This window comes from Amblyomma mixtum, chromosome 2 (assembly GCF_055824585.1).
Source record: "Amblyomma mixtum isolate Tamu chromosome 2, ASM5582458v1, whole genome shotgun sequence".
Taxonomy (NCBI): Eukaryota; Metazoa; Arthropoda; class Arachnida; order Ixodida; family Ixodidae; genus Amblyomma; species Amblyomma mixtum.
This window is the reverse complement of record NC_143013.1, coordinates 67,784,613-67,806,029: the sequence shown is the minus strand read 5'-3', so window position 1 is coordinate 67,806,029 and position 21,417 is coordinate 67,784,613. Positions and strand designations below refer to the sequence as shown.

The following is a 21,417-nucleotide window of genomic DNA, read 5'->3' as shown; positions in this document are numbered from 1 at the left end:
TAAGCGCAGATACTTTGGCAGAGTAGGCGATGAAAAATTAAGCAGCGCATCACGGCACACATAAGAACACGGGAGCCTCAAAGCAGAAACACGTCGGGACAAAGAGAATGAGTAAAAACGCTTTGACAGAGCGACGCCAGTGATCCCTTGTCTCCTCTCCGGCACTGAAAGCCCGTACACGACTTTCAGTTCGTAACGGGGATACACAGGCTATGGAGGAAGTAGCGATAGCCCTAGCCGCAACGCACTCCGCATCGAAATACATAGTTACAGATTCCCAGGCTGCTTATAGAAACTATATGCGTGGCAGAATCACGCCGCTAGCCTGCAAAATTCTTAGTCAATGTAGGACTTCAGCTGAACGGAAGGAATTAATATGGGTACCAGGTCACCAGGGAGTTGAAGGAAACGAGCACGCACACGGTTCGGCCCGAGCTTTTCTTCACCGGAATCCTTCTACGTCCTCCCTTACTGATTCAGGCTCCCCCTCTCCGTTAACAACATATTCAGAAATGTTACAACATTTGCGCCTTGAAAGGCAGACACTCTCGAGGCCCGCTAAGGGTCTTAGTAAATCAGAAGAATGTCACCTTCGCAGGCTACAAACAATGTCTTTCAATAATCCACCTACGCTTCACGCCATTGAGCCCGAGTCCTTTTCGGCACAGTGCAAATTTTGTGGCCAGAAGGCAAACTTGTACCATATGGTATGGGCTTGTCAGGCAAGTAACAGTATTGACATCATAAATCAGCCAACGCGGGAGGGCTGGGAGGCGGCTCTGTCCAGCTCAGACCTCGAGGAATAACGAGCCCTCGTCGCCAGAGCACGGGCAGCGGCTTTTGCCAACGGCGTCCCGGACTAGGGACCCGATCAGCCTTCCCTTCAACTAAGACATTGTGGCTTTAATAAACGTTTTCATCATCATCTCCGGCACTGAACAAAAACTATAATAGAAAGTTGAAAAGACACGTGCGCATTCCGGCTACAGTGGGTTCAATGTCTGCTAAATGCTCCAGAAACAGCAAGCCCTAATCATGGTGTACGTTCGCAGGTTCAGAATAAGCCCGCCTTACATGCCAGAAAAAAAAAGACATGGGTACCTGTCTATGCGGCACACACTTTTGCCGATTTTCACGGAGCGCTGTGACCCTAAGTCGAGATTAAAGCCGCTTATAGCGACTTTTGTCTTCCCGGATACTGGGTCATAAATTGGCGTCACATTAGTCAAACTAGCGGCCTAGAAAAAGAAAAGAAGAAATTAAGACGTTAAAAAATGCTGAACGCAGGCAAATAAAGAAAATCCTCCAAAATTATGTTAATTCAACCAAGTGAACTGCCTGTGCTTTTGCAGCAAAATGAATGGACAGGCAGCGTTATGCATATTAAAGGGGCTCTGAAACACCTTGTGAGGATAGAACAATAACTGGCTTGATCACTACAATCTCTCGCCATGAATACTTGAGCCAAATAGACTTGTACACACAGCACAGAACCCACAATCTCGCGCAAAAGTGGGCGAGTCTTTTCGGGCGACCTTTAAGTGCTTGTGCCCTCCGCCGTCGCTCGTTCCTGCATGCGTAATTCTGTTCAAAGATGGCGTTAGATTCTTTCGGGTGTCACGCAGCTACCATGGCCGCGGCCAGTGAGCAGCATCGCTCGGGCGGGTCAGGAAGCTGCGTCTTCGGGGAATTCGCCCCCGGGGGATTACCGCACTCGTCTGAGGTGGGGCCGGCGGAGGATCGCCGACTTTTGAACGCGGAAAAGGTGAGAGAAGAGGGAAAGGCGCGAAGATGCTAAAATTCAAATTTTGAATGCAGGCAACTCAGCGCCTACAAAACGCGTTGAAAAAATTTCTGCTGTAGCATATTTGTGTAGCGGCGTCATTTAGCATCCCATGCACACCGCACCCTTAAGGAAAGTCCGTTTCAGAGCCTCGTTAAGGATTCGCTACATTGTAACAAGAAATATGCGTTTCTTTGTTAGACGATAACAGAAGATAATAACGTCTTTCTTAAGACTGACTTCAGCATATGTGCACTTATGTCTCAAGCAGAGAAGGACACTTAGGATTTAAGCAAAGCCGAAAGTTGGGCAAGTTGGATAACGTTCATGATGTAAAAATAGCGCAAAAGGAATAAGAGGGACGGAAATGAAACATTTCCGTTCCGTCCCTTGTGTTCCTTGTGCGCTATTTTTTCATCATGACACTTAGGATTTTACATGCTCTAGTTGTTGGCCAGGTCACTACGAGTCTTTGACCAAGCTTTCTGCTAGCTTATTTATTTTCATACATTAATTATGCCTAGCCTTAATTATGTTCTCTTATCCTTTGTCCAGACTACAGCGACTTGGGTTAATTAACGACTTTAGTCTCAATTAACTTTTGCCCTTAGTTATTTCAGCGATCATTTTGCAACTGGAATCACCAAACTCCAGGAAAGTGAAGTCAAGACTATACATATAATGAGTCTGTCTGGTTGTACAAGCTCAATTTGGTATTTGGCGTAAGGCCTACGAGTGTACTAGTCATGAAACTTAAGCCACGTCACACAAAGGAACCGGCATTAGCATGCACCATTAAAATGCAAACAGTTAAGCTCTTCGCCACGCGTACCTTGTACTCGAAGCCAGTATGAATGGTGCGAGTTTCCAGCACATCGTACATTTTGGTGGAGTTCCTGTACATGTCGTTTACTGTTAGAACTATGTCCACTTTCGAGTTGTTTCGTCCAGGTGGAGTTGTGCACATCACTCTGAAAGAGGGAAAGTGAATCCATTTACTAGCTTTTTTTGAATAAATACAAGAAACGAAAGAAACAAATATGAGTCATATCGATCATCATCATCATCATCTTCCTAACTACGCCGAATGCACGGCAAAGGCCTCTCTTATATCTCTCTAATCAACCCTGTATTGTGCCAGCTATGGCCACCTTATTCCCGCAGACTTCCTAATCTCATCCGCCCAATTAGCTTTCTGCCGCCCCATGCTACGCTTTCCTCCTCTTGGAATCCAGTCTGTTACCCCTAAGCTGGTTGTTAATCCGGGGCTAATCACTGCTAAATGGATGACTACTAGCTGTATTGTAAGTTTTTTTGCATAACATTGAATTGAATGTAAAAGTTACGAATGCCGCATCATTTTTATCTTCTGTTCGCGTCACCTGCAAGAGTGCAGCTTCTAGTTTATGGGCGTAGACAAAATCTGTTTCCTGAGCGTAGAGCACGTACTATGGAACCCTAGCCAGAGAAACGGGACGCCTGCGGGACTCATTTAGTCTCGAGTTCGAAACTGACGTGTCATGGCTCGGACATCAGCTCTCATAAATTGCCGTTCTTCGTAGTGCTTTTTGTGCAAGAAAAGCCACAGGAGTTCTTAGAAAAGCTCTCCTTGGAGCTGAGATATAATACATAAATGCGATTCTTTCATTATTAGCTAAACATTAGTCTAGCCGCTATCTGTCATTTTGGCGCTAAAAAACAATGCATGGTAATTCATGAAGTGCGAGGATCTGGCACACGAAGAAGGCGCTCTTGTCACGTTGGCTAAGTACACATTTAGCATATGGCCAGTCCGGAGTTTCCGCTTTGTAGTACGCGGCCTTTAATGTCGGCATTTTTTAATAATCATATAGGCGTTCTGACGTTCTAACATTGCACGGACGACTACCCCACGGCCTCTTTGTGCACTTAGGCTAAAGCCCAGACATGAACCTATATAAACTCGTGCCTGCTGGTGTTAACTGAAGTTCTGATAGCAGAGTGAGTTGAAGATGGATGCATTTTTTTTTTGCAGCTCCTTTAAACCAGGATGGTGGCAAGCCCCAGTTTCTCTAGAAAGTTAGATGCTCTGTTTATTTAGCGCTTTTAATGCTCCAATGCTGTTCTATCTTTTATTTTTTTGCCAGTTCAAGCTTCTTTCTTCGGAGACACGAGAGAACAGTGCAAAAAATAGATCTCGGCCGTGGCGGTCGAATTTCGATGGAGGTGAAACTCTAGAAGCCCGTGTGCTGTGTGATGTCAGTGCAAGTTAAAGAACCTCAGGTGGTCGAAATTTCCAGAGCCCTTCACTACGGCTTCCCTCATAGCCTCAGTCGCTTTGGGACGTTGAACCGCCATAAGCCATAAACCACAGCGGCTATAGAAAAGGTACTCGCGTCTCTTCAAGTGCAACACGATTTATCGCAAATGAGACAAGTTGGATGTGCTCCACCAGCTATCAATTAGGATATGTACCGCAAGATTGGTGTATGGTTGGCGTGCATGTATACTGACCGTTTTGAAGTCCAATGCACGATGTCGCACTCTTTGCCACCTACCAGGATCACAATGCTGCTGTCAGGCTCGTGCTCCGCTGCTCCAAGATTTTCGCCCTCTATCGTTAAAGGAGTGCCGCCAAATATAGACCCGTTCACTGGACGCACCTGAAATGAAGGCCGGCTGTACAAGCTCCAGAGCACCTCCGTTTATGACGCCGCAGTTTTAGCTCTAAGCTCTTGATTAGCAGGTATATAGTAAGCGTTAATATACTTTAAACATTTTGTTTGTTGCAAGAAAGACAAGTTACGGTCACGTTTTCTCGAAATAATTTTGATGCTGAATAATTAGCTTCTTATAAAGTGTCGCCTTGCGACGTAAGTTACGGTGAAGCGGTGGTCCCGGGTTCGAACCCTGGACCAGGACGAATTTTTCTTTAAGTTTCTGAGAAAGCTGTATAGCTTTCCTTTGTAGCCGTATGGCTGCGCTCGGGTGGACGTCAATGAGTAATTACTCCCTTATTACAAATCTACTCCACCTTGGGGGATTCCCCTAAAACATTTTGGTCAACACTGTTCCCACTTCGAGTTATTGATCAATTCGCTCTCGCCCTACCATAAGCTTGCCGTCCCGGTTAGCTCAATTGGTAGGGCGACTGCTCCGGTGATGCGGTGGTCCCGGGTTCGAACCCTGGACCAGGACGAATTTTTCTTTAGGTACGAAGTTTCTGAGAAAGCTGTATAGCTTTCCTTTGTAGCCGTATGGCTGCGCTCGGGTGGACGTCAATGAGTACTTACTTCCCTATTATAAGTTATCCTCGCATATTATCGTCGCTTTACCGGCGCGCACTTTATGATTTCTTTTCCTCTGTCTGATTACTTCCGCTGCCATTATATCCCTGCTTTCTGTCATGGTGCCTTCGAGTTCCACGCTTGCAGGAATTAGTGTCAGGTCTTAGCGTTAGCTGAGAGGTACAATGAATATTGCCGAAGTTATATTTAGTAAATTCGTGTGGAATTGGTTTCTGAAACAGGTTGCGGCCTTGCAGTAGAAATGTTGTAGGCAGTGCGTCACGGAAAGACCCTGGAAAAGCCGAGATTAGGAAAAGAATATATCTGTTAATGGTACGGACCTAGACCAGCGTGCACTCATGACTCTCACTGAATGCGTATTGTTAAAAATGATTGGCATGCAATATTTTTGTTCAAAAATTAATAATTCCTGCACATGCTCAAAGCCTGACAGGATGCAGGGGGGGGGGGGGGGGGTGAACTGTATGTGGTACTGGTAAACTAAGTTCTTTTTTTTCGCTTCCGTCGAAACGCGGCCGCCGCGTTTCGATGGACGCGAAACGTAAAAGGCGCCCGTGTGCTGTGTGATATTGTCACGTTGTAGTGACGGCAGTCCAGCGGTCGGGAAGACACCAAGAAGACTTGGAAACGAAGCTCTTAATTTGGGCTGACTTGCGCCCGCAAAAGAATTGAATCACTCGGCGGCGGCGTAAGCAACAAACGTGCTCCTCGGTCGCCGAACTACGAACGCCCGCTGCTCGCGCATCGTTCAATTTAAAGGCGGCAAGGAAACTTCGAGATAACAGGTCGAAATCATCTAGAATAATCTGGAAACAAGTAGATGCCGCTGTTCATGGCTGTGAACAATCGAGATTAGTCCGGTCGCTTCTCGCGTTAGGAACAAAAATGATAACACCCCTTTTCTGCGGCCTTGCGCGAACGAAGGGACGCTACAATGATACGTGGCATTACCCCCCTCCCAAAGAAGCATCGTCTCGATGCTTTAAAGGGACACTGAGGAGAAATTGAAGTTGGCTTGTATCGACAGAATACCAGCTCCTGATTACAAAAACGCCACTCATACTGACAACAAAGCTCTTGTAACGTAGAAAAGAGCAAGAACCAAAATACAGGTATCGCCGCCACAGGCCAAACTCGCAAGTACAAGCGTCATGACGTCATATAACAAAACAGTGTTGCTGGAACCAATGGTTCTAGCAACGCTAGGACACGAGAAGCACAAATCACTGAGGCGCAGCCAATGCATGCGCAAATCTTCTTGACGTCGCCAGATGGCGCCACGTGCCGGGCAGCTACGCGCTCGCCTGAAGCATCGGGACCAATCAGCGCCTGCTCGCCGGCGTTAGGCGGGCTCCCGGCATTCCGCTAGCGGTATCAAGGTACACGGTATGCTAAAGGTGTCTATTTGCGAGAACTTCGTTGACGACTTCGAGAACGAGATCCATCGTAACGCTCGCAAAACGCCGGTGCAAACGTAAGCGAAGCGACTGTAGCGACGGCCGCAATAGCCGATAGATGCCTTCAACCTGCGGCCGGCGGTAGCTTTCTTTTCGGCTGCTGCTAGGCCGCACTGCTGGCAGCCAGAAATCACGGAGTCTGCGTTACGTCATGTTTCACGTCACTTAGTCCTGTGTCGTCATAGCCGAATCCCAAGTTTGAATCACAGCGGCGGGAAAAACCTTTTCAACTTCGAATCCAAATCTCTTAGAAATAAATGCATTTTTCGCTGCCGGCCAAGTGGCAACAAAGCCATGACATGCTGAACTATCGGATTTTGCTATAAAAAAATATATTAATAGTGCTCTCCTCAGTGTCCCTTTAAAACGAAAATAAACATGGAGAATGCTAACTTCGAGTCCTTTAGCGTTCATAGTAAGGTTTAAGTGCAGCGGTAAAAGCTTCAAGTCTGGCAGTGTCGTCGTCGTCGGTGTTGTCGAAGTTTTCGTCGTCGTAGTTGTCGTCGTCGTCGTCGTAGTTGTCGTCGTCGTCGTAGTGGTCGTCGTCGTCGTAGGGGTCGTCGTCGTCGTAGGGGTCGTCGTCGTCGTAGGGGTCGTCGTCGTCGTAGGGGTCGTCGTCGTCGTAGGGGTCGTCGTCGTCGTAGGGGTCGTCGTAGTTGGGGCATAGTCTTGTGTTTTCCTCGATGGAGGATCGTAGTTCTTGCGCTCAGAAGCAACCTCACCTCCAGAGGCTGCTTTACTCAGTTTAACCATTGGGGGCTGGGGGAGCGTCCCCGCACTGCGTAGCCTCGGCTAGGAGATACATAGCGCGGTGACAATGGCGACGGGGAACGTGATAGGCGGCTCGGTGATGAGTATTCTTCCCGACGCAAAAACTCCTCGATTTTGGCTGGTCGCTGGCCGCGTCGGGGTCGTGGGGCGGCGTAAGAGAACCCTCGGATTCTCCTGTATGGGCAGTACCGGAGAATGTGACCGGCTTCTCCGCAGTGGAAGCATAGTGGGCGGCGCTGGTCGGGTGTTCTCCATTAGTCGCATTTCCTAGGCAGTGTGCGACGCTCGTAGGACGGGCGAGTTGGGGCGAGAGGGCGGCGCTCCAGCGCAGCTGGCTCTCGTCGTCGAGGCGCAGGACTGAGCACTGCTGCGGCGTAAGACATGGCTGGAGGCTCCAGAGGCTGCGTGGTATACTGAAGTCAGGTCCTCCGGTGAATGACTCAGAGGGCTGGCGTCACGACTTGTAGGGGTGTCCGGAACATGGAAGGCTACCCCGCACCTCCACCAGATGTCACGTTGTAGTGACGGCAGTCCAGCGGTCGGGAAGACACCAAGAAGACTTGGAAACGAAGCTCTTAATTTGGGCTGACTTGCGCCCGCAAAAGAATTGAATCACTCGGCGGCGGCGTAAGCAACAAACGTGCTCCTCGGTCGCCGAACTACGAACGCCCGCTGCTCGCGCATCGTTCAATTTAAAGGCGGCAAGGAAACTTCGAGATAACAGGTCGAAATCATCTAGAATAATCTGGAAACAAGCAGATGCCGCTGTTCATGGCTGTGAACAATCGAGATTAGTCCGGTCGCTTCTCGCGTTAGGAACAAAAATGATAACACCCCTTTTCTGCGGCCTTGCGCGAACGAAGGGACGCTACAATGATACGTGGCAATATCAAAGATCTCCAGGTGGTCCAAATTTCCAAAGAAAACAATGGTCATATAGAAGAAACTCTTCAAATGGCCATAGAAGTTGAAAAGTATATGTAAAGGACAGGGGACTTAGATACTCCTCGCAAAAATCAGAAATGATTTTATATCAACCCAAAAGTAAATCGCGGTCGGATTCCCCGCAGATATCCCTGAAGGTTCAGGGACTTGATATCCCGAAGGTGGACAGGATTAGAGTCTTAGGGCTGTACATTTAAAGCAACGGTTTCAATGGGGATACATTAAAGAAATTGGATATATATTCGCGAACAGACTATGCGACTCATTCGCAGAATCTCAAATATGCGATATGGAATGAAAGAAACTAATCTAATGGGATTAGTTCAAGCCTTCGTAATAAGCAGGACACCTTACATAGCTCCCTTCCTTAATCTCAAGGCGGCAGAGAAGACAAGCTTGAAGGGATCATCCGCAGAAGTGTCAAGCAGGCTCTGGGTTCACCCATTCACACCCCCACCGTAAAACTACCACAACTAGGCCTCCACAACACCCTGGATTAAATTGTAGAAGCCGTACAAATCTCGCAGTATGAGAAGCTGTCGGGAAGCGTCTCAGGCAGGAAGATCCTAGTGAGACTAGAAATAAACTACGAGAGTCAGCGAGGCCACGAAGTGGACTTGATTAAAAGCGTGCTTGATAGGCTAATGATCCCGCCACTACCAAAAAACATGCATCCCGTCAACGACAAGGATTGCAGAGAGAAACGGACTGAAGCCCTCGGCAGGCATTTCAAAAACTATCCGATAGAATACGTGGCTTACGTGGACGCAGCTAATTGTGGGAAGGGGAAAATGGTGATAGCGGTCGCTAGCGCCGCAGCACATCTCCGAGTCGGCGCCTCGATCACGTCGGGCAGTCACGAAATTTCGGAAGAAGACGCCATCGCGCTCGCGATAGCGGGCACAGGGGCGTCAACGATAGTCAGCGACTCCAAGGTTGCAGTGATGAACTTTGCCAGGGCGAGGGTCCCCCCCTGACGGACGAACGAAATCCTGCGTACCGCAACAGACGACAGCAAAATTCCCATAGTCCGGACATCTGCACACGCATCTCTGGCTGGAAATGAAGCAGCTCACGAACTGGCTCGAGGTCTCGCTTTCCGAGCCAGTGGGCCTACCGAGGGCTTCACAGACAGGGATCGCCTTGTTTGTTACAGAGAGATCACACAACATTACAAACTCAATAGAGCTAAGTACACCCCGGCTGATAAATCATTGACAAAGAGTCAGGCCACGTAGCTCTTGGCGCCGTCTCTAAACCCATGCATTCCCGAACCTGGTTATGTGTAGTCTTTATTATCCGGGACAATATTGAAATGAGTGCAAGCTATGTAACGACAAAGCGGAACTCAATCTTTTTGGAAATGCCCTCTTACCCCCCGGGAGGGGGAAAATAAATAAAGTCGTTTGATCAATGGGATCTACTCAGCTCCGATCCGGAGACTCAGACAAAGGTCGTCCAACTGGCCAAAGATGCCGCCAGGAGCCGAGACCTTCTGGCTGTTGTTAAAGCGAGGGGCCTCAAGCCCTTCGAACTGTTGGAAACAGGGACTCCGGAACCGGGGGAGCAGGGGGGGGGGGGGGGGGGGGGGTTGGCGGCCGCCGATGGCGGCGCCCCCCCATGGATCTTTTCTGATAGCTGATGCGGTTCGCCCGATCGGCGGTGCTCACCGCTTCGGTCTAAGCCTGCGACATCCCACCCCTGTCGCACGCTAGCCCCAAGGGTAGCGTTGACCTGGCGGTCCGGTGTCCCGCGGAGAGCAGCGGCAGGTTCCGGCAAAGGACAATGGCGTCGTGTAACAAGAACCTGGTCTAATACTGCACCTCGTACGAATGACAAGATAAGCTGGCTACAGAGAGAAATCTGACACGCCCACATAGCAAGTGTCTCGACGGCGACATAGCGGCGGGAGCGTCCTTCAGAGGGAAAGGAGGAAGGTTCCGAAGACGCGCACGTGCCGAACCAGCGGTCATGTTCATGGCAAGCGTCGCTGGCTCAGACCCGGCGGCGCCGTGATCCGGATCCATCCGGCCCGGGGCGAAAATTCTCTCCACGACCGCCGTGCTCTCACAAGCGTTTGCACACACGCACGCACGCACACGACGACACGTGGCAAGTGGATCTGTCTGGACACGATTCCCGAGACGGCTGTGGGCGCCAGACGGCCAAGTGAATTGTCCGTAGCTCGGAATGATACTCCTGCGTCCACTGCAGCCACGTTGATCTCGCACGGCGGTGGCGATACGTAACACGGTCTACTTGCACGTCTCTAATCCCTTGAGTGTATATTTTAATAACTACAGATTTGCAATGTCGTTGCCTCGGAAGATATCTGGGTCTCAAAAGAAGATCAACAACTCCTTCGTGCCTGAGACGAAACGTTTAGGCCATGGAAGCGAGGTTGCACAAGGTACATTGCGTCACATTTTTTGTCACCACTTTGATTATTGATGTGTTTCTAATGCCCCTTCGTATTTGTATTATGGCTGACAGCGGGAAGCACCTCTCATAAAAGTCAACCAGATGAACGTGCAATAGGAGCTGCAAATATTGACGGTACGTTTTTGCAATGTTTTATTTCCATCATGCTCTTCATTTGCCTTTCATGAACTTTTTTGCGTGTCATGCATGTTTTGCATATCTTGCTATATTTCTTTTTTTGAAGGAATAAGTCAAAATAGGATTCATACAGTGTTGATCGGCTAATAATCCCTTTTATCTCACTTATTACAGAGATCCCAGCAACCGTAGCACAACGTGGAAGCCCCTCTTGGCAACAGACTGGGCTTCGATGGAAAGCGCAAGCCATGACGACACGCCCCTGGATGTTCGATCACTGCCGCCAGAGAGCTACAAATTGCAACAAACCAGACCGGAAGGTCCTGTAATTATGCATGGTTTGAGAAATTCACGTGGCTGTCGTACGACTACGAACGCGACGTCGTGTTTTGCAATTTGTGTAGCTTTCAAGGAAAGAGGAGAAAACGTTACAGCAGTGGAACTGTGCTTCATTCACAACGGGCTCAGTAATTGGAAAAAGGCTGTTGAAAAATTTCAGTGCCATGAGAAGAGCCAATTTCACTGCGTTTCCACCAGCCGCCAACTGTCGAAAGAAAAAGGAATGCGTGTACTGCAGCTATTACCGCAACGCAGCAGCAGACAGCAGGAGGAAGCCAGTCAGGTACTGCGTGCAATAGCGAGTTCGGTGCGTTACCTATGCCGCACAGGTCAAGCTTTACAAGGGCAAACGAAGGGCAAAGGCAACCTCCTTGATCTGCTAGATGAACGATCGCAAGACGTGCCTGCTTTAAAGAAATGGCTGGAGAAGCGAGAGAGGTGGCTGAGCAGCGACATACAGATTGAGCTGATAGAAATTATGGCGCACAGCGTTCAGCGAGGCATCACCAACGACATCAGATGCAGTCCGTTTTATGGAATCATTGCTGACGGTACCACCGACGTAACAGGCAATCAGCAGTTCACATTTTGTGTGCGTTGGGTAGACGGGATGGCACTGGAATTTCGCGAGGAATTTCTTGGCATGTACAATGCACCAGACAGCAGAGCCGATACGTTGTGTAAAACCTTGAGAGACATGATTTTGCGCCTGGGACTGGACTTTCAGAACCTAAGGGGGCACTGTTTTGACGGGGCCGCGAACATGGCAGGCAGATTTACTGGCGTGCAGCAAAGGATTACAGAATCTGAACCACGGTCAATATTTGTGCACTGCAGTAACCACTGCCTAGACTTGGCACTCCAGGAGGTCGCAAGGAATTGCGATGTCATCGACGACGCTCGCAACATTGTAAAGGATGTTTCCAATGCAATACTCGACTTGAAGAACAGGAAGACTGCTTATTCGAGCTTTGTACTTCCCCCGGGTAATGATGCCGGTGAGCAAGATTGTTTTAGGCAGAACACCCTACTGCTACCACTGTGTCCAACGAGGTGGACAGTAAGAGTGAAATCAATGGAAAGGTTCGTTGAGAACTTTGAAAAGGTGCAGGCAACTTTGCAGGAACTGGTGCAAGCTCAAAGCTCTCTCACTGGCACCGGCAAGACAGCGTTAAAAGGATATGAGAAAGTAATAAAGAAGTTCGAATCTTTATTGGGGCATCAACCTTTCTCTGTTTGGCCCGTGCGAGGAATTAGCCAGGATGCTTCAACGCCCAGTTTACCGCGCTGCAGGAGCAAAAGAAGCAGCAGAGGCTCTTTGTGACCGCTTGTTAGGGCTACGGTCTGACGCCTCATTTGACGTCCTGTGGCAGCAGACGAACTCAAGAGCAACAGAGTTAGGTCTAAAGGAACCTCGAGCGCCCAGAGTTTCGCAGCCGCCCTGAAGGCTTCAATTCACAGACAAGCCTGAGGAGCTTGTAGCGCTTGACGGCAAGCCATTACAGAGAAAGGAGTTTTTTGCCACTATCGATCGTATTACCACTGAGATCCGACGGCGATTTGAACAGCCTGGCATGGAGCAGCTGATTAGCCTCGAGCGCATTTTGACTGACGCCCCTGAAGGTAGGAACTTCGCGTCAAACGACCTAAATGAGCTTTTAGGAGCACACGCTACAGATTTTGACATCAGCAGGCTTTCAGCGCAACTCGTGCTGCTCCCAACGCTCCTGCGTGACGAGGGTCCGGTCGCAAGTGAATGCATTTTACAAATTCTGCAGGGGAAGTCTGCAGACATGCGTAATATGATGTACCAGGTTGTCCGGTATCTGCAACTCGTGTTTTCAGTGCCTGCGTCAGCTGCTCAATCGAATGACGCAGAGGAGGCTGAAACACCTTCTCCTCCTCCACGAGCACAAGAAGAGAGTTGCGGACCTGCATTTGAATGCCGTTATGAAAGAGTTCGTATCTAGAACGGCGGTACGAACAGCAACCTTCGGCCTCTTTTGAAAACCTCTCCTGCCCAACGTCCTCTTGTCATGCTAGCCTTGAAGCTCGTCAGTCTGCGATACTATAGCTTTGTACCGAGTGCCTACTTTCATGTCTACTTGCATGAATATATCAGTTCACATTTGCTTCAGTGCGAGCGCGAATTCAGGAATTTTTAGTGTTTTTTTTCGCAGCTTTCGAATTCGTTTACTCCCTTGCGCGTTATGTTCAGGTTTCAGTAATTATGAAATTTCCAACTATTTTCAAAGTGTATATACCCATGTAAAATAAGCGAGGATGCAATTATGTAAAATGGAAACGGCTACAATGAATTGATACATTAATAATTAATAAGAATAAAAAATTTGCAGGAATCAAGTGGATGCAGCTAGCACAGGACCAGGTTAATTGGAGGATTATGGGAGCGGCCTTTGCCCTGCAGTGGGTCTAGTCCGGCTGGTGATGATGATGAAGCAAAGACAATACTTCCCCCCCCCCCCCCCCCTTCCAAACACGTTCCGGAGTCCCTGGTTGGAAATAAAAGTTTTACAATCCAAATCCGGGGACCTCCACTACGGCACCTCTTTCTTCCTTTCTACTTTCACCCCCTCCTTTATCTCTTCCCTTACGGCGTAGTTCGAGTGTCCACCGAGATATGTGAGACAGCTACTGGGTCATTTCCTTTCCTCAGAACCAAAACCGACCACAACCGATCTCCAGCGGTGGTTCGAATTCTGCTCAGAATTCCGCCCAGTTGGCCTCTCTCTGGCCGCTCTGGAAAGAAGTGGTGATGACGTCTAGACTGGCAGGACAATGCTATACAAAGGGAGTTGCCAATCCCTGTGTCTTCTTCTATCATTCCATCATTTTGTTAGCTATTCCCAGCTATATGGCAACTGTTGAGTGAAAACAACGTTACGTTTCACCCGGGAGTTACGTTAATTATTGCTGTAGTCGTTTGTGGTATAGAGCGGGCAGAAGATGTGTTTCTTGACCACACAAAATCAACAAGGGAGGGGGTAGCCTCAGGGTGCTTAGCCAATGTTTCGGAAAGAGGACTTCGTAACTGTGACACATACAAGCGCCATTTTCCTTACGCACAACCACAGCTGGCTGACATCAGGTGCTGGTTATTCATTGTACGGTGTCTATACTTTCGGGTAATGATATGAAATCTAATTTGTCCTCTTATGCGTATATTTATCTTTCGATTTAAATAAATGTCACAGCATGTAGCAATTCTGAAATCTTAGTACAGGTTTTCTGTGTGTCCTCAGCCAGAACAAGAAGAATCTCACAAATACGGCTATTGAAACAAATCTGAAAAACGTAATTCCGGACCATTGGTACATCACCCACATCTGTATCGTACAGGCGCAATATGTAGTTATATCTCTACGCTCTTATCTTCAGACAAAGGAAGAGTTTACGTATTTATTGAGATAAAATTAACCAGGATGACTTTTGAGGAATATTATGTCTAACAGTAACATAGAACGAAAAAATGAAACAAACATGAATGGTACTTACATGCGTAATTTTTATAGGGCAGCGGTCCATGGAAAATTGTTGACGATGCGGGCATTCCGCGAAATGGGCACAGTGATCTTCACACCAACCGCACTCAAGCGGGTCATCGAGGCTATGTTGCATGCATTGTGAACAGTGGTCGTATATGGTGCACGAGCCAACAGGAACTCGCACGACCTGCGCACAAAACAAAAAAACACTTGTGTTGTATATGGCCAGCTTTCCTGGACGTCAACGGCCGCCAATAACAAACCCTGCGTACCTCACGGGAGGGGGGGAAGGGGGGGGGGTACGACTTTTCCTCCGAGCTGAAAAATGTGCCAATAAAATGCTTCTTCCGCGCACACCGCTTAGTTATGACGGATGCAGAAAATCAGTCGGATTTGTCGAACATTATAAAAAACTTATGGGGTGTAGTCAAGTTTCCTTACGTGCGAAAATGCGAAAGCTGTGTGCTGTCCGCCACTTGGGCCATCTTGTGGGCCAGCGCCGTACACTTCGAGGGGCGATTTCAGTGGGTGCCGCATGATGGCGCTACGAGTGCACGCCAAGCACGGGGGAAATTTACCGGAAACGGAATAAATTGGTTACTCGCGTGATTGCGACATCTCTAGTTAACACGCTCATAATTACTCCTGTCGACCGGAGTGTATATCTCGAAGACATTTTTAAGAACTGTGCATTCACTAGACGCGCCTTTATTCAGCCTCAAGCGCCGGGGCGTCGTGGCGGAGTGACAGCGTTTAAGTACAGTGGCCAGTACGCCTCTTTAGAACGGTCGAACCGCGCGATTCTTAAGGCACAGACGTCTGATTATATGCCTGGCTTCAGAGAGCCTGCATGCGAGCATGTGCTGCCAAATTGATGGGACTTCCGTCATCTTTTTTGTATTGCCGGTTCGCAGCTTCGATCGCCTTCGATCGTAGGAGAAAGCGCTGCAGGACCGCAGAACAAAAGTGGAGATAGCAAGTCCCGGCGCGCTCTGTCCTGAAATTTTTGCGCGCAGTAACTTAGACGCAAAGCAATCACTGCCTTCCCTGTTATGGCAACCTCTTATAATTGTTCTGTGTGCACGGAGCGTTTGCTTTCGGAACTCACCGTATTTACTCGATAGTAACGCGCCTTCGACTGCTTGACACACTCGTTTTCAAGGTCAGAGCAAAAATGCAGTAACTACGATTGCAACGCGCATTAGATTTTCATTTTTAAAGAAATACTCACGTGAGGCCGCCAGATTGCCACTTGCCTCTGTACACTGATCACCTTATTTTAATAAAGCGTTTTCTTTTCTTAGCCCGTTCCTGCGCGTCATCGTCGGCATGCGCGGTGTAGACCTTGGCAGTGCCCAGATGCTGCGCTTCGATATCATGACTCGTTTATCCTTGCACGGAAGCTCCGGTGGTGGTGGCGCGCTCGGCGTACTCGGCGAGAGCCAAGACGCATCTGCGCCCAGGACAGCGTTCTACAAGCTTATTGTCTCTAAACACGTAACATTCGCTGTAATGATCACTATTATCGGATGCCTTACGCTGTTCGGCGTAGTCAGTGATGTCGGCTCAAAGCACACTAGGCGACAAAGTACAGTGTCAGCAGCGATGAACAATTAACAAGCTTGGTGCAGGAAGCAATTACGCGGTGGCCGCAGAATAGTAATCTCCGAACAGTAATCGAATAGTAATCGCTGTGATCGCCGGTGGTCACAGGACATCGCAGCTCCTGGCAGGCAAGGCGAAAAAGGTGCAGGCAATCCCACCAGTGTGGCTGCGCATGCTCACAACGCAGGCTATATCAGGCCAGGCCTTATTCGCAGATTTCGTGGGTGCATCCCAAATCACGCTGTTCGTTAGCAGTACTGTCCTGTACTTACTGCGCGACAACTATGCCAGTGAAAGCTACCATATTAACTTAAATTAACCCTTGAAAGTGAAGATATAGCGGCACAAGGCTATCTTTCGTATAATGTTATCGTATTTCTGCCGGAAGCTAGCAACTTTATCAACGTAAAAAATAATTTATTATCGCTGCTCCGCCAGCTCCGTCGTGCTAGTAGACATGTCTTATTTATTGCAGTATATTAGTCCAGCTTTCGAGCAGTTTTATAGCGTTCGCCGGACCCGCGAGGTATGTCACCTGCTTGTGGTCAGTTCGGCACTCTAGATAGCGTTAATTATACATCAACTAAGCAGTTCCGTGGTAACAAAATAACCTTGCTTTATTATATATTTGGATAACAGTAACTTCCGTCTTTTAACGCACACATTGAGTTTCTAGCTATTATATTTTATTGTTATACCTACATCTTAGACGGAGGAGGTGCAAACGTCCTTTTGGCCTCTTTAGCATGTGCATCTTTACTTCCGTGCGAGCTGCATCCGGAAAGTAATCGGACTTATGGTTAAAACGCTCGGCTTGAAAAGAATCTGTGCTCTGGTTATCTGTGCCCGTCGAAATAAGGCTGCTAGTAATACGCAAAACTCTCAGTGCTTATATAATTTTTGATAGCCTTGCTGAAAGTTAATCTTGTGACCGTCTCATGGAGCCGATATTTTGGTATTTGGACATTGATGCTGAGTGCAAAGAGTATCTTTCGAATGGGGCTATTAGTTTAAAAAAACAACAGGAGATTCATATAGCCTATTCAAGATATTAAAATAGGTTTCGAACCATCGAGATTGACTTTCTAGCCAAAAGCTGGGCCATCTAGTGAAGTGGGAGTCGATGCGCCATAATGAGCAAAGATGCATGGAATTATGATGTAATCCAGATTACGCAGCACTCATTTAACACAACATATAGAACTTTCGATCAAAACTATTTATTTGTTACACCGGCTTACAAAAGCACTGTGGACGACTTCTCAAGGACATAAGACAGTTCACGACGACAGTTAATTCTTCTTCTTTAAGGCTAGAATTAATTTAAATACAATCACGTGCTGCTGCGATGCCGAGGTGCATTTCGAGAAGTCATTAAAGAAGCGACAATGACATCCGCAAGTTGTCAGCGTAGCGGCGTTATAAGTTACCTCTTGAGTTGCTGTGTGATGAATTACCTTGTCGCCTATCAAGAAATAGCCATGGACTCCCCTTTCGTCAATGGCTGTGCTGGGTCGTACTCCCTTACTGCCGATCCTGGAAAGGTTCAGTGATGCGAGCAGATCGGCTGACTCATCCCACAACGCAACCTGCATCAAATGAGTAAAAAGACACACAGTTTCAGGACAACCCCCAAGCATATACCTCCAATGCCGCAAGAGACGCACGCAACGCTCAAGATCATCAGCTATAATTTTCACTCAACCTTTTTGAATTTTTCCTAACCTGTCCACGAGGAGCGAACATACCGAAGTCCGGTATTCCCATAATGCTTATTATATCTCTTAATTTTCATTAGCTAAGCCATCCCAGCAAGAAAAAAAATGATTAACTTCTTATTTCACTTCTTCATGCAATAACTGTCCTTAACAGCCGTTCCAATGGCTTCGGCTCTGAGAATATTAACAAATTTTTTATGTTTATTGTTTCTTTTCTTTTCTGTTATGCAAAACTCTTTTTTTATTATTATTTGTTATTATTGTACTTCGTATTGAATTAAGCCAATTAAGCTCAGAGGCACGGGCCGGGGCACTTTTTCATTCAAATCGTTTTCTTAGCTCAATCATAGTATTAAGTCTTGTCCGGCTCGCGTTTGTGCAACACAAATTTCCGCAGCTGGACTTCAGAATAGGCGCATTAGAGTTTACTCGGAGCTCTTTTTGAGGAACAAAGAGCAATGTTACTACGATGCTCGAGCCTTATTGGTTGGCCTAATTTTCAAAGGTATTTACAGAATCACGACACTTTAATCACAGCAAGTACTTTCCTTTCACGACGGTATTGCATAGGAAGCATCCGTATTATTTAAGAAGAAAGTTTTGAAAGCCAGCGCAGCCTCGGAGTTTTAGCAATGAATTGTAGCTAATCTATTATCTCCTCGCTGCCGCGCACGAATCCAGTGTCCGCGCCATTTACAAAGCGGCTTCGAGGGGTTTAAGGCAGAATGCTGCGGTTCTAGCACTCTCCAGTGTAGTCCAGCAATTGAAAAAATGTATGCTGTTCATCGGTGCTTTTTATTCGATCAGTTCATCAAAATGTAAGTTCCAAAGCACAGAACGTGACATTTCATTTGGAACACTGAAGTTCATGAATATAACCAAAACAAGAAGATAGCACCAAGAGTTAATGTCATCTTCGACGGCACCATTTCAAATTATTTCGTGACGTTTTTATCTTAGTTTGCCTTTAACTCTATGGTGAGCTGGAAAACAGAAATAACTCGGCGTGAACATTGCACCCTTTCAACCTACGCCTCTGTCCGCTAAACGTCTCCAGGGAAGGCTAGGAGTCATTAATTAAAGTTTGCTCTGGATATGGTTTATCTCGATTCAAGATGTTAGCCGCCACAAGGTAGTAAGTTAGCTAATTTGAGGCTTTATAGCTCGTCTAAGCATGAGAGACTAGTTCGTATTGAGTTCAGTGATATTGTCAAGCAACATAACAAGGCACCACGCAAGCTTACTGTGTGCTTGTCACGTGTGGGTCGTGCTCGCACAACAGGGGAAAACACGATTGCTCAATGAGCAGCAGACCATACAAGCAGTACGCGTATGTTTCTTTACTGCGAGAAATTACTCGGCCCGAGTGGTATTATTACAAATTATCTCACTCTCGCGCCTTCCACTCAGTTTGGCAGTGAAGATGTCAAGCTCACTGATGTTTTTTTCTCGTAATCTCGTACTCGGCCTTATCCAAAAGTGTCCAAGAAAGTAGGAAGAAAGTTTCTTGATAATAACTGAGTAGTAATGAGCAAATGTTACGCAGTGTGAAGCCCCATTTTACGCTCGACTGCTCTTGCTATTCTCGACATCAGCTATGTGGCGTCTATCCTGACGATGCACATAAACATTCACTGTGCTCACCAGCTACTTAGTTTTCCTATCAGCTTTACTTACTCCCAACCACACCCGCAAACATCCTCCTTCCACAACACGTCTATCTTTCCTGGAACAGCTGAGCCGCTTCAGCTACGAGACGCTGCCTAACGTTATGGCCGATGTAGGTAATCCGCATTACCTACGTGCTATGCACTCACCATCCCAAACGTTAGCCTCATCAGCCCGACTGCTTTATTTGAGTTTTGTAATGTTTTCGCTCTCTCAAGTGCATGTAGCTCCCTGCAAGTGTAATATCATTTGTGCATGAAATAGGCCCTGACATACCTTTTTAGAGGTGACTATAGTACATAAACGGCCAAAGAAAGACCATATCCGTGCTTAAATAACTTTTTCATCCTTTGAGACAACCATTGCTTGCTCGCAGTTTTGTCGGCAAGTCAAGGTTTCGATGAATGGCTATCACCAAAATTAAAAAAAAAATGGCAATAATCCACCTACCTTGTGAAGAAATCCCTGGCTGTCGCCCAGCCAGGCAACGACGGTGCCCTTTTGCTGCATGACGGTGAGGGAAGATACCGTCCTCCCCGCTAAAGTCAGTTTCGCACGCTCGGTGAGCGGAAGCAAGCTTTCGATATAGATGTTTTCGCCTGTTGATGTGCACGCGATGTCGCCGCTTGGTTGCTAAAACACAAAGCAAAAAAAAAATCACTGTCCATCTGGTTGCCGAGAGAAAATGTAAGCATGAAACGCAATGCAGGAAAAGCGCAGCGCATTCTAGGATCGCTCATAGGTGGTGGTGGTGAAAAACATTTATAGTCTATTAAACTTACACAGAAAGGTGATTGAGGTAGGACCCTATTGGCCCTTTCTCCTCATAATACTAGGTGGAGCCCCTATTCGCCCCATTGGCAAGCAACGCCGCCCGCGTCCGGTGAACCAAGGCCTTTTGGGTCTTTAGGTTTTGACAACCGAGCAGGGCCGCCTCCCAGTCCTCTCTGGTGGGGTTGGGATTGGGGGGGGGGGGGGGGGGGGGGGGGATAGATGGGTTTGATTGACACGCCCAAACCATGTGAAAGGTGTCAGCCACCTCCCCACAGAACTGGAACGCGCCATTAAAGGATGTATTGAAATGTTTAAGCACCGCCGGGCACAGTACAGTGTTAGTAAGAATTTTTATGAGGAGGCGCTCGTCAGCGCGATCCAGTCCTTTACAAAAGGGGCCGAGTAGCGCCGGTGCTCCTCCTTGTAGTAATCGGTGATTTGATTGAATGTAAGGGCCAGATTGTCTGATTGGGAGTACCCTTTCAAGGACAGGGAGATAGCCTGGGGAGGGAGTGCGCGGGCGGCCTGATCGGCCTGCTCGTTTCCCTGGAGTCCCTGGTGACCGGGGGCCCAAATCAGGTTGTGTGGAGTTGGATCTTCGCTTCGGCAGCTATGTTACAGTACGCGCAGTCAACCAATACACGCGGGCGTCTCATAGGTGGTGGTAGCCTCACTAGAGTCTTGACGAGCCTCCATCGTCCACCGCTTTCTTTTCTTAGCTTTTTCTAGCACTCGGCCACCTTCGCTGCTTTTGGTGTGGGGCGACCAACGTGACCGGCGTTGGCCACGTGCCGAAGAGGAGGTGGCGTCAGCACGTGTTACGGACAAAGTACGCTGGGACATTCACCTCGGCCGAACGTCGCCGCCGCCTACTTGTTCATCTCTATACGTCGACGGAACTGTAGCGTGTGTTGACGGCACCTCCATTTCTTCGCCACGTGGTCGGCGCTGGTTCCACGTGTCGCCACTGTTGCTTTAAGTGTCGCTGAGCTAGGCTCTTTCTAT

General features: G+C 47.9%; 1 long non-coding RNA gene and 2 pseudogenes across 1 annotated transcript; 2 read left to right on the top strand and 1 right to left on the bottom strand.

Moving 5' to 3' along the window:
• LOC149359638 (hepatocyte growth factor receptor-like) overlaps positions 1 to 21,417 on the bottom strand; it is a 58,977-nt pseudogene that overhangs the window by 35,686 nt on the left and 1,874 nt on the right.
• Positions 8,538 to 10,058, top strand: LOC149359640 (uncharacterized; annotated as a pseudogene).
• Positions 10,434 to 11,233, top strand: LOC149359639 (uncharacterized). The gene is made up of 2 exons (XR_016288792.1): positions 10,434 to 10,653; positions 10,977 to 11,233. It is a non-coding gene; the product is annotated as an uncharacterized LOC149359639 (long non-coding RNA).